At 35.9% G+C, this 13,629-nt stretch overlaps 1 protein-coding gene across 2 annotated transcripts in view; it reads left to right on the top strand.

Annotated features, from left to right (window-relative positions):
- Positions 1 to 4,688: 4,688 nt before the first annotated feature.
- JAKMIP2 (janus kinase and microtubule interacting protein 2) overlaps positions 4,689 to 13,629 on the top strand; it is a 1,408,623-nt gene continuing 1,399,682 nt past the window's right edge. For both annotated transcript variants that reach the window (XM_044069136.1, XM_044069137.1), the window contains exon 1: positions 4,689 to 5,070. The gene's annotated coding sequence lies outside the window, so the exon portion shown is untranslated. The remainder of the gene's footprint in view (positions 5,071 to 13,629) is intronic.

The raw sequence follows: 13,629 nt of genomic DNA on the forward strand, positions 1-13,629 counted from the left end.
AGACAACTTTTTCCTCCTTGAGAGACAACTAAAAAGTGTCAAAGGACTATACTGGGAAGAGTTTTCCTCAGGAATAGTATGGAAAAAGAATGGATTCCTACGGGACAAAAGCTGTTCATGAAACCCATGTGGAACAAAGTGGAAGAGGACTTAATCAGAGATTGTAAAGTATGCTAGTCTCAAGCTGGTTGAGATTCTCCTTAGACATAACAAAACCGAGCAAGATTTCATCATCAGCAACACCCTAAACCTGGAGAATTTATGCAAGGACAACCCTGACTCCGCTTCCAGATTTTTAGATCTTGAAAACAGACTGAAAACAAAATTAGGGAAAAGAAAATAGAAAACAATCTACAGGGACTTAAGGGACAAGCAGGAACCACAAAACACCATACTTCCACAATGAGAAGGAGATACCCACCTAAACACAGTAGTGGGAAACATGTTGCTGGTCACTGGAGGCACAACAAACTTAACCACCACTTTAAGCATGAGGTTGGAACACAAGGGGACTCTTGCCATGCCTTTGCTGACCAGAGAGATGTGAAAGAAACCAACAGGCAGTATTTTCACCAGGGCCACCAGGAACCACAATCCTGATCACAGTAGATGTGGAAGCACTTTATATGCTGCTTCCACACAACTGCTGTGGTCAAGCTGTAATAGAGTCATATGAAAAGGACCGGAATGTATTACCAAGAGGGACATTAGTTCCTGAAAGGTTATTGAATCTAACCCTTAGGAACAACTACTTCATGCTTAACAACAGAGTTTATAAGCAGACTGTGACGTCCACACCCTGGCCAAGCAATCAAGGCGCCTCAATCCTCACCACTAACACCAGAGAGGGCATTTCATATAAGAGGAAAGGATAACAAATACACACAGTAAAGTACAATTTCCCTTAAGTGCATACAGAGATCACAGTCAGTCTTGGGCTGGTTGCTCCCTTGCTCCCCAGTTCCCCAATAAGACTCTCCACTGGCACAGCTATAGGGTCCAGATCTCAGCCTAGCTGGCAAGCTAACCTCCAGTACCCTCTCTGTCCAACCAGTGCTTCGTGCCCCTGCCCAAGTAGCTGACACACACACACACACACACACACACACACACACACACACACACACACACACACACACACACACACTTTGAGATAAGTATTTATACAACTTCACAGACACTCCTGGGAAAGGCTGACACAGATTTTCCATCTGTGCCCCTTTATCCAGACTATACAGTAGTAATTCCTGCCACCACCAGCTAATAATTATCAGCTACCCAAAGGCCCTTAAAAGGGTGTCCAATAACTACTGTGTAATATTATTATCCAATAGTAGTGCAACTTAAGCAATCTTAAGGCTTTGGAAGGGCTTATTACAGGATCACTTATAAGCATGCAATGTACTCTAGAGATTAATTTACCTCTACATAAATCAGCCACAGTTAAGAGGTTTTAGAAATATTTAATAATAAATACTAAAACCACAAGACAACACTACTACACCACAGTGCTATTCAAGAGTTCCGAGATCACACAGAAACTTAAAATAATTCAGTAGTGTAGTTCTGACATAACAGAAAAACACTTTGTCTAACATTCTTCCAATTTCCTAGCTATTACAAGAAAACACACTTCTAAGATAACTTACTTAAGACACAGGCTGTGCTGAGGTTGGATATCAAGCCAAAAATGCTTAATAATATCTGGTTCTCACTCTTTAAATTGAAACTGCAGTTCTGATAAAACATTATATAATTTGTTTACACTTTCCTGTTTCCCAAGCCACACCGAAACTACATTACATTCTTTTACACTTAGAGCAATAAAGGACATTCCACATGTAAATTCTGGTCATTAACTTTAGCCTTAAAACAATAGGCAGGATGCTTACTCCAGACTCATCAACTCTAAATTCTAACTTCAAAGGACATACAAAACATAATTTTAATTTCAAAGAACATTTGAAATGCTTGGCTTAGTTTTCCTTACAGCAGATGGCAATGTTGCTGTAATCTTGAAGTTCACATTTTACAGTGTTTTCTTTCATTTAAGAAACAAGCCTGTATTTTACATTTATATTTATGAATGATAGAATTATGTATCAAATTCTATTTGTCTAGACTGGCAGCCTTCACCCTTCTGTACCAGTCTTCACACAGACTACTGGAATTGCTATGGGGACAGCCATGGCCTCAAGCTTGGCCAATGTATCTTTTGGAAAATGGGAGGAGGATGCAGTGTACCAAAGCCCCTATTTTGCATCAGTGAAATTACATCTCCATTTCACCGATGGCATTTTTATCATGTAGGTGGTGGTGGTGGGTGAAGCCACATTGAATGACTTTTACAACTATTTCAGGAATTTCACTAGCTTCTGGGGAATCACAACCTCTCACAGCAAGCACTTGGATGACCTCTGTGGGGCCACTAGGTAGGTCACTCATACTACTTGAGTCTGTGAGCATACACTGTCTATGTGCATTAGCTTGTAGCCTAGACAGCATGCAGAGGCACACTTCCTGCACCAGGTAATAGTGCCAGACCTCAGAGAGCTGCCTCGGGGGGAGATAAGCTTGTATTATAGACCTGGAAACTGGCCTGTTTTATACTACCCATTTCTCAACACAATGGGAACAGGTGGCCTGATAAGGCAAGAAAAAAAGGGTTGTTGGGCTTTTGCCTTGTTTAGGAATACCTGGCTTTTGCCCCAGATAGAACAGATTTGTTAAGTGGGTAAATGTAGCGGAATCACTGAGCAGGTCCAGTACTGGGAAACAAAGAATACCTATTTGATGAGAGCGAATGAAAATGTTTAAGAGGTAACGAGTAATACAACAGCATACATGTTGTCATAATACTTAGCTTAAAAATCTTGCAGTGTAAATGTACTTTCTGAACAGCTGTACATTGTTGCCTTTAATATTTTGTATTTCATATTATATGTTAATATCTGTTACATAATGATCTTACATGTTGTGCTATTTTCTGTTATTGACTGTTTTTGTATTTATGTGCTGCTACTGACTTTATACATGCTACTAAACCAGTGGGACTAACCAGGTCAACAAAGGAAAAATAAAAAACAAAATAAATAAATTATTCTTCTTTATAACTGTACTATGATGTTCCATTTGTACTACTTATGGAGATTGGGTTGTGGTTGAAAAGGGTCTGCTGACCAACCCAGTTAATCAGTAAACAAACAGAGAAAATAAACAGCAAACAAAATGAATAAATATGCCATAGTCAACCCAGAATCAGAACACTTTTATAAAATCTTTCTTCATTTTTTTCATATCAGTTCATCCAGAGGTGGTTTGGTGGCTCAAATTGCTACTGCACAAACAGGCCATGTCACAACCCCCAACATACACTTTTAAGATGTGCCTCACAAATACTGGAAGCATTAAAACAAGTTAGAACTGTTAGACTCATTTCTAGACACTCGTGTATCTGACATTGCTGCAGTTACAGAATCAGGACTTTCTGGATTACTGCTTTCTGTCCTGCATCACTCTTTTCTAGGTCATATTTACTTGCATAGCTTCAGACCAGGCACAAGATTTGCAGGGCGAACCATGGTCCTCTACAAACTCTCCCCTCCAAATGAACATCAAATACAGACCCTAAGCAAAAATGACTTCCTTTTCTTCCACCAGCCCTAATTGTCTTTCCCTGCCCCCCAAAATGTTATGAGGGCACATTTTTCTTCCCTCTATCTCTCTAGACTTCAGTGAATAAGTCAAAATAGCAAAACGGGAGTCTTTTACATATAGGAGGCATTTCCTTTAAGCCTAAAATGTCTAATACTGAAAGCTGTCGTCTTTCTCACATGAATACTCATAACAGTGTGGAGTACTGTACATGTTAGGATAGTATTACACCTGGATTATATAGTACATGTTGTACATACCATAGTTTAAGCATTTTGGGATTATTTACTGTTTGGTATTGCAAATATTTCATTTCACTTTTCTGGTGTTGTATGATCTGTTTTGTGTTGTGTTATTTATTTAATTGTTTCATGATTTTGCAATTCCGGGATTAGTCTGAAGAGTTCCTGTGGACTTGTGCTGACTCGGGTTAACAAAGATAGGTAGACAGACAAACAAGGAAATGTAAATAGCTTTCAACATGTTATAAGTAAAATTATTTGTCATTTGATTATTACGTTGGGAGCTAACATACCAAATACATTAACATTTACAAAAGTTCAGTTGACTGGTTGGGTCAGCGCATTCCATGATGTTATAAGTTTGTAAGATAAATTAAACATGCTCGCCAAGGTCTACTCATTTAAAAAAAATAAGCAACATTAGCATCTGAAGACAGCAGTTACTGCAAAGAAACAATGTTTCAAACCTGTGACTTGTTGCTCACCTTTATCAAGCATTATTCCAGATGCCGGACGAAGTGAACTTAACTTTAAAATTTTAAAGATTGGTGTAACCAACAAGCAGTCACTTTGAGGGTACGGACTCCAAAGCCTTTTCAGTAATGTAGAATACCCCAGAATAAAACACATTATTAAGTGCTGCACCTAAGCAACAGTCCGCGTCCATTTCTTACACCTTCCCAAAAAGTGCATCACTAGTAACATTGCAGTGGAGCCGCACGTGCTTCATTGTGCAGTTACTGCTGCACATGCACCTGGAACAAGTGCTCGGGCACATTTCCGCAAAATCGAAAGCAGAGAAAGAGTACTTAGGAGAGCTCCAAAACAAATTCAAAAATTGCAGATAGAAATTGTTCACAAAAGGCATGTGCTAGAAATTCCCACCACTGATTAAATAATAGCTCTCTGACCGGCTGCACAACCCTTTTTTTACTACACGCATGCATCTGCCTTTTGTCTTTGCCATGACAACGATTCTCCAGTAGTGAGTGGGGCGAGCCAGGCTACGGTTCCAGGCTAAATCAATGAGCTCATGCAAAAGGAGGAGGGTGCGTGCACTAGTAGCAGCAGTAGCACCAGCATATACTGCTGCTGATGTTGGGAAAGCACAGCACGATGCAATGGAAGCGGATCCCAGTGTCATCTGATTTCATCAGTTCCCGGTGTGTACATGGTGAGTCTACTATGCATCGTTAACCTTTTGTAGCATGAATGACTATTTAAATACTCTTCAAGCACACTGCACAATAAAACAACCCGTGTTATTATAGTGAAATGAATAGGGCCTTCTGTATGAAAATGTCGGTACAATTAACTTGGATCTAGATATACTGCATTAGTGTGATCAGAGATGTAGAATATGTAGATTGCATCGCGTTCTGTTGAAATAGGGTGGGTGCAGCTTAACATGGCCAAGCTCCGTCGACAGCTAGGTATTCGCCCTCTCTTATTTTGTGTTTTCCAAAAAAAAAGCTGTGTGGTGAAAAACTGGGCCAGAGAAGTATGATCTTTCGCATGTTTTTCTTGGGGCCTGGTGTTAAATGCTATGAAGAACAACTGGAACTGTTTACTAATCTTTCTTTCTTGGGCTCTGCATAGACAGGTGTCTGCAGGGGCTTTGTATCTGTCTATGCCTTTGTACTAGGTCACTGTTAGCAGGTTTTGTTTGCACTGGTTTGCAGATGTATTAATAGTTAAGGCGGTAGCTTGTTCTGGTTCTGACCTGATTTTTTTTCTGCATAATTGTATCATTGTGATGTATGGTGTGATGTTTCCACCCAAGATGTGTTTGAGCAGAACTGCTTAGCAAGCTGGCGTTTGTCCCAGCTGCTACACAACGCTATCAGTTAAATGAAGTTCAAACAGTCGAATTTGCATTTCATTTTGCTTTGGTAATTGCTTGGTTTTCTCAAGTAAACAGCACGGCTAAAACCTGTACCATTCTGTCAATAAAGCATGTACATGCCAGCATCCTTTACTTGGGGCGAAACCGTACTTAAACGTGCGAAATTTGAGCATCTTCCACACCTAAGGCAGAAAGCTGAAGCAGAAATGTGAATAAACTAAAGCTTTATCTGAAATGTCTTAATGGGCACATTTTCGTTTGCCGAATTAATTGCAAAAAGCAGTATACATCCAAATACCAAAGTCCTCGTGTAAACAAGGACGTTGTAAAAGTGCAAAAGATAAAAGAATCGCGAAACCTGCCCATGTTCGCTTGTTAGTATTTCATTAAGTATATTTGTTTCCAGTTTGACTGTGTTGTCCTCTTGTTTAGCTACATTCATTCTAGACGGACAGGTGCACAGGAGCCATTTTTCTTCAATGACACTTGTTTTAAGAGTATCAGTTGCATCATGTCAACCCACAATAAAAGCTTTCTTTTGTTTGTTGTGTTTTGGGGGACTTTTTAGGTTGTTCTTCCAAATTATTATTGTGTAGCTGTTTAGGTGTGTTCCTATCCCTTGCTATAATGACAGTGACATCCAGGCAAAGTGTTGCTAGTTTTTTTATACTGCTTCCTTTTAGCAACTGTTTCTTGGATTTCTATCTGGTTGTGATTTGTGCTGTTGGTAATATACAGGGAAAAAAAGTCTTCTTCAAATGGTCATCTGGTCCAGGTGTAGTAGAGACACTGTTAATGTGGATATGCTGCCTATAGAATTTCTAATATGAAGGATGCTTTTTGATGACCTCATATTTAGTCAGTAGTATATAGGTAACGTAAAGTATACAGCGTTTGTGCATTTATGTGAATTCTGTTTGTCTGCATACATAAAAGACCGATTAATATTAAACGTTATGAGCTAAAATTAAGTTAATGTAGTACTGTTGTTATATGCTGATAAGGTCATTGTGCTGTGGATGTGTATCTTCTTTATCTTATCTGAATGGTATTATGGCAGTTTGCTGCTGTGTTGTGCTCAGTGCAGTATGCAAGCCTGTATTATTTATTAGCAAAGCTGCAGCAGTTGCACTAGCCTAGAGTATTTCAGAATCATGCAAACTGCATTAGTATGCATAATGCTCTTAGAAATCAAGTGCGAAAACATCAGGATTCAACTTTCAAGTTCAGAATGGAAACAACAGCACTATTGTGGAAAATATCTGATGTGAAGTGTTTTGGCATTGTTTTTTTTTTTTCGAATATGATATTTTTAAGAGATCTCCATTGTGGCTATCATATAGCTGAATAGCATCTGAGATAAGGGTTATGTAGACACCAACAGACTGTAATGACAAGGTTATCAGTTTTCATTTAGTTAACCTAGCATTTGCAAATGATTATAGCCTCCTTCCGCACCACAACCAGGTAGCTATATGATCTGACCATAATGTGAATTTATTCTCATGGTGCATGTTATAATTTGTTTAAGCTATTAGATGTATGACACAACTATAGTTATTTTATAAGCACATTTCCATTATATGAAGTTATGTTGAAGTTGTCATTATTGAACAAAATGTTTCTGCCAATATCTGCAAATCTCATAAAAATCTTAATGCAGTAGTGCTAAGATTCTTCATATGGAAAAAAAAGAGAGCAACATATGCTAAAACAACACCAACTATATGTGTATACATATATATATATATATATATATATATGTGTGTATATATACATATATATATATATATATATATATATATATATATATATATATAGTTCCCCTTCACAAGATCAAATGGATGGAAGCTCGAAATTCATAATCTCGAGACCAGAATCTCTAACTTCCATTCACTCGAAATTGTGAATGGGAGCCTTAGGTTTAAAAAAATAAAAAGTTAACTTACCTTATTGCAGGGGGCCAGGTCCCCCTGTACCCTATCAGCTTAAATGTGAATGTTCTGTGACCACACTATAGCGAAGGAATGGAAAATCTTCTGTTTTGCACTTACGCGTATAGCGCGGAATGGGAGATTTCCCTTTCCTTCACTATAGTGCGATCTCGGGGTAGGTAGAAAACATTTGAAAGGTGTTCATTTTTTTTTGTCCCTTTCATATGTTCAAGTTTCTCTAAATTCGAGATTCTGGTTCCGAGTTTATGACTTTCGGGTTTAGAGAAATTTGATCATATGAAGGGGAACTATATATATATATATATATATATATATATATATATATATATATATATATGTATGTAGATATATCTTATTTGCCCAATGGTCACAAGTTTCCTTTTCAGGGGTGATTTGAGAACAGTCAAAGTGACTTACTCTGAGTTAAATAGTGGGGGAATGAGGGAATCAAACCCTGGATTTGTGGAAGCAGCTCATTAACTACTCATATAGCCTGTGTTCTACGATGATGCCAGCAATTGTGAACCAAAAAAACAAAAAATATTAAAAAAACCACTGGGAGCACCCAAAGGAAGAACGTATCCAATCAATGAAGTAAAACTTGTTGAAAATAGTGTGTTTAATAATCCATGTCGCACAAACACAAGTATAAACGCTTCAAAACTAACAAAATGCGTTTTCATAAAAACTTCTTCAGACAATGCAAAACCAAGTAGGAGTCATTTGAGCAGTTATAAACACAATTCAAATAACACTTGTATCACCTCATTGGTTTACACATAAATTGAATGATTAATTCAATTGACTAGAACATTTCATTAAAAAGTATAGTTTAAAAATAGTATAAACCAGAAACAAAGGCCGGGCAAGGGTAGGTACTTTTAAATGTGGGTTTTGTTCCCAGTGTTGTTATGTGTTCAATGGATCCAATTTAGAATTGATTAGTACAAACAAAATACTACACAGTTATTGTTTTGCTAATTGTCATACAACTGGACTAGTATATCTTGCTTTATGTAAAATATGTGGGTCTTTCTATGTTGGAAAGACCGAAAGGAAACTGAAAGCACGTATTTATGAGCACTGCTATGAAATAAGCAAACAAAATCACACTAATGCATTATATCGTCACAAAACTACTTGCTTAGAAGCTACTTATTTATTTTTTGTATTAGAGGTAGTTGATAAAGACACCAGAGGGGGTATGTGGGAAGCCCGGTTAGAATAGCGAGAACTTTTCTGGAAAATTATTTTGGATGCTACCACCCCCCCCTGGACTCAACGACACTATCTCTATTAAACCAGTATTAAAACTAAGACAGGCAAAATTATAAATTACTAACTATTATATATATATATATATATATATATATATATATATATATATATATATATTTTTTTATGTATTTGAGATTTTATTAAATTATTTTACTTATCAATTTATTCAATATACACACCAATGCTTTACATAAGAACTTACAAGTACATACATACATACACAAATTACTGAAACAACATATACCATTATTATATTTAATGTACTTATTTATTTGTTAGGCATATTTGAATTAATTAGGTTGTTTATACTTGTTGTTTTATATCTGATACATTCAGTACACACATATTGTACACAGTTTAAAACATTTTATACTATTTTTAAACTATACTTTTTAATGAAATGTTCTAGTCAATTGAATTAATCATTCAATTTATGTGTAAACCAATGAGGTGATACAAGTGTTATTTGAATTGTGTTTATAACTGCTCAAATGACTCCTACTTGGTTTTGCATTGTCTGAAGAAGTTTTTATGAAAACGCATTTTGTTAGTTTTGAAGCGTTTATACTTGTGTTTGTGCGACATGGATTATTAAACACACTATTTTCAACAAGTTTTACTTCATTGATTGGATACGTTCTTCCTTTGGGTGCTCCCAGCGGTTTTTTTAATATCATATAGCCTGTGTGCTAACTGCTAAACTGCTGTTATTGCTCGACTGTGGACAGACATATAGTTTGTTTCACTCTTTGTAATTATTGTAATGTTTTACTTCTTAACACATTTGTAGGAACACTGAATTTACATAACGCTGATTTAAATGTGTTTTCTCCTGACATGTGGATTTAGTTGTTCATTGTGTTACCTTGATTGCTAAAGTTATGCTAGTTAGGCCAGCCTTTTGTAATTCTGGTGCACCACAGTGGTGGGCTCTTGCATGTATATATAATCTGCCTGAAGGTGAATACTGTTATATTGGTGGTGTAGGTTTATAAGCCAATAATCCTTCAATAACAACCAAGCCAGACCTTAGCCAAGGATTGGGCAGTGGTTTGTGTGCCAAAATAAGAGTTAAACCTATTTGTTTCATGCTGTTATATTGTACAAGAAATCTGCATTTTTTGACACTGCATTGTTTTTCATTAACAAAATGCATACTTTATCAATAAATGGCTTGACGTAATCTCCCAGTTATATACAGAGAGCAAACCTAGCTGATGCAGACCTAAAGTCTGGGCCATGTTTTAAGTGGATGTGGGTGTGGCTTACACACTTCTGATGAGACAGACTATTAATGTTTAAAATATTTATTGGTAAATAAGAAAAATTGCAAGGATTTCTTAAATGTAGGGGTACAGATGTCTGCTCAGCATAGATGTCTAATAGATACAATTACTTGCACTTTTTATACTTTTGGCTGCATGCTTACTTTATTTATTTTAAATAGTTTCCTGCATTTTTATATAGTCTTATTCTTTTCTGTTGAATAGAATAGATTTCAGATTGCATGGTTATAACATCAATAAATGCTTCTGCATCATTATTTTTGAATATTGGTGGTTTGGAAGTTATGATTCATTGATTTTTGACTGCTGTTCATCATTCCCCACTAACCTGATGACATGAGCTGAATTAAATTGTTTCATAATGTCTGGAAAGTTTGTGGATAAATTAGCAATGGGATTTCTGTCTTTACTTAACTTGTGAGAAAGATCTTTGATACAAATTTTCAAAAGTTTTAACTCATACTTCAAGGCACGTACACGTAGTTTGTGTACCCACCATTGAAATGATAAGATATATGATCCTGCACCCTTAATGAAGAACAAAGTTAAACAAAAAAACTATAGCTAGAAAAGTGACATTATATATATATATATATATATATATATATATATATATATATATATATATATATATATATATATTATTTGGATTTCTATTTCTCAGATTAGGTGAATGTTTATAAATCTTATATATTTGTAAAATGCTAAAATATACAGCTTTAGTATTGTAATTGTTAGGTTTTAGTTTTACTAGCATCCTTAATGAATGGCAGTTGCCTCATAATAACATTTTTACTATTTCATCCTGAAGGCATTTAATTGTTAATGATGGCAGCCAATCAATTTGTAATTTGTTTCAGCTAAAAAGAACTTGTAGTTAGTAGGCAGGGATCGGTGCATATGGTCAAAGTGTGTTTTAAAATTTATTTTAATTGGCAAATCCTGCAGAAATAGTTAAATACAGAATCGGTTTTAATATATGATGCTATTACTTGAGCAGTGCAAGACATTTAATATAATGTTATTTTTCACGAAGGTTACATTTGCATTCCGGAATAAGTAAGGTTTCTTTCATTGCATGTACCAAAGGCAATCATGTATAATTAGCACAGTAGGGGATCTAAATTGTACAGGCATATAGTTCTGTAGTTTTTATATAAAAGTCAGCCCTTTCTCCAGCTGTAGTTTCAAGACAATATGTTCAAAGTTCTCCTCTTCTTTATTTATCTGATAATTTTCTGTTCTAAATGTTTAGCCATATAAAAACACAATTCCATCCAGTATATCATGTGAAATTAACTTTAACTGTGATGTGGTCCTTCTAGTGATGTTGATTTGTTCTTAGTTTCATTGATTTTATATTTCAAAAATAACAATGTGTCTGTGTCAAAGCATCACAGATTAATACATTTTATTTTCGCTATTTATGCTCATCAATCATAGGATGACATCAGGCTCCTGGCCACCCCCACCCCCCCCATCTTTGCATATCAGGCAACTGTTTATTCCCCATATTTTACTATTTTTGTTTACAGCTGGCCATATTCATTATGCAATTAATAATATAGGGAATTTTCATGCAGTTTCACAAACAGTATGCACATATTATATTATTTGGCACCTATATGTGCCTATGAAGAGGGGTGTCTGTCAGCATTGGTCATTTTATCCACCTACCTGCTGATCTTCCATTTTAAGCAGTGGACAGTCATGAGACAATGAGATTACCTATATTGTAATTGATGGTTTAATAAAGATGTTTTTTGTTATGTAACATTGCTTAGTTATATGTTATGTTGCACTATATGTGAAGTATAATGTTTGTAAACTTTAACTTAATATAGTTTGATTGATTTTATGTATATGTAAATTTGCTTGTGTCACAAGTGATAATTCAATCAAGGTGCTTAAAAAAGAGACAATGTGGCCAGAAAACTTCTTCCTACAGAAGAAGACAAACAAATCATTAGGAACTTGAAGCTACATCTTCTGGCTGGCCCTTTGTGACCCTGAGGTTACTAATCAAGTATGGTCAGAAGCAACTCAGGTTGGTGTATTTCCCCTTTCTAGTCAGAATAGCTGTTATCCATTTCTTGCATTTAGTAGTGAAAAATGTGACTCCGTTGTCCTTGACTTGAAGTGCCTGTGTACTCTAGCCACACTACATTAACCCTTTCAAATCTGTATCACAGCATATGTCTCCAGTCCTTTGGCCAGAAAAAAATTATGTTTGCTTGTTGGGAATAGCAGACAAAGCCTGTCTAGTCCTCCTTTTAAGTACATCTTTCTATCTTTACCTTCCCACTTACTCTTTTTCCATATGTCCCGTTCCCTATTGAATTCCACTGTAGATTAAATGCTACAATCCATTTCAAGGGTCAGCAACACTTCTCTGTCTCTACAATGTACTGCATGTGTTCCATCTTCCCCTTTGGCCTCCATTTTCAGGATGACTAATTCATACCTCCTCAAAATGATCTTGTTCACCAATATCATGACTTATACCTTCTGTACAGCTCATTTAATTACTGATTATAACCTTTGACCTCTACCTCCACCCCATGCAGCTTTCTGATGGCTTTCTTTATGAATATAAAGGCATGTTCCCATGATGGTTATGAGGATATGCCCTGAAAAAAGTGATCTCCTTGTAGATTCTACATTAAAACCATATCCTGACTCTTTTACCAAAATACCATGACACAACCCATTGAACACTGTATTTTATCTGCACATTCTTTCTTTTTGGAATTAAAATTACCTTTGGTGTATAAAATTGAGTAATGTTTTTAAAGATTGTTCTATATCCATAAAAAGTAAAATGTGGCTTATTTTTTATTGTGGTTAGTAACATGACAAAACACTTCAGATTGCATGCATCAGTATTGGTAGGGCACTACTGGAGTGAAATTCTACCAGAAATAATTTGTTTTAATTGAAAAGGCATCCAGACTAAGCATTTTTAATCACAGCAAGATTTTTTTAAGTTCTGTTTTTTTTTTATTCTTATTCCATGATGTTTCAAAGCCATATTAAGATGTTAGGAGCATTTCAGGAATCTTCATTCAGTTTATAACTATGTAAATATCTAAGAGCTATAGAACATGTTGAGCAATAAAAAAGTAAGTTGCACAACTACTACATAGCCCCCCAGCTGTAGAAAGTAAATCAGAGAACCACAGTCAGAAGTGGTTACTGAAGTGAAATCTTTATGTGATATACAAGTTGCATAGAAAATTAAGAAATGCAAAATAAATGCAGCTCTTCAAGCATAGTTCTCAGAGCAGCAATAGTTTTTTTGAGCATCCAGAAATACTTCTGTGACTGATGTTCAGGAAACCAATTAACCGTACACATTTTTTAAAATA

The sequence above is a fragment of the Protopterus annectens genome, chromosome 4.part0, assembly GCF_019279795.1.
Source record: "Protopterus annectens isolate FY-2018-M chromosome 4.part0, PAN1.0, whole genome shotgun sequence".
Taxonomy (NCBI): Eukaryota; Metazoa; Chordata; order Ceratodontiformes; family Protopteridae; genus Protopterus; species Protopterus annectens.